This window comes from Pterocles gutturalis, unplaced genomic scaffold (genome assembly GCF_000699245.1).
Source record: "Pterocles gutturalis isolate BGI_N339 unplaced genomic scaffold, ASM69924v1 scaffold14540, whole genome shotgun sequence".
NCBI classification, from domain to species: domain Eukaryota; kingdom Metazoa; phylum Chordata; class Aves; order Pterocliformes; family Pteroclidae; genus Pterocles; species Pterocles gutturalis.
The window spans coordinates 1-595 of NW_010146101.1; positions in this window are offsets into that span (position 1 = coordinate 1).

The window sequence follows — 595 nt, forward strand, 5'->3', positions numbered from 1 at the left end:
GGGCTCCCCCCAGCCCGGTGTGTTGTCCGAGCAGGGAGAGGGAAGGCTTGAGTCCTCAGGGTTCTGGGTCCCATCTTTTGGAGACGGTGCGGGAGCAGCTCCTGATGGCCGGTGTCCTCCGGCGGTAGCTCGGTCCCGTGGCAGCGGAGGGGCCCATGACACATGGTCCCTGCCTGCACGCTGCCGGCCCCTCTGCGTGGGCAGGAGCCCTGGATGCGGCTGCAGGGACCTCAGGTCACCCTTGGGCTCCCCAGCCGCTTTTGTGGGGAGCCCGGGTCACCCTTGGTTTCCTCGAAGCCCGTTGCAAAGAGCGTGGGTCACCTTTGGGCATCACAAGCCAATGAACGGCCACGTTTTCAGAACAGCTCAGCATGGTTCAAAGCCCGGGGTGTACAGGGCAGGCTGGGGTAAGCACTGTGAGAACCCAGCCAGGCCATAACTGATGCAGTGTCTCTGATGAGAATTTGTTTGGTACTCAAGGCATTAATGTTGATGATAACCTGCATAGAGAGCTGCTTGCAATGGTGCAGGAATTCCTGTAAGCAAGCAAGTTGCACCAGGGGAGGTTTAGGCTGGATATTAGAAAAAAAAAATT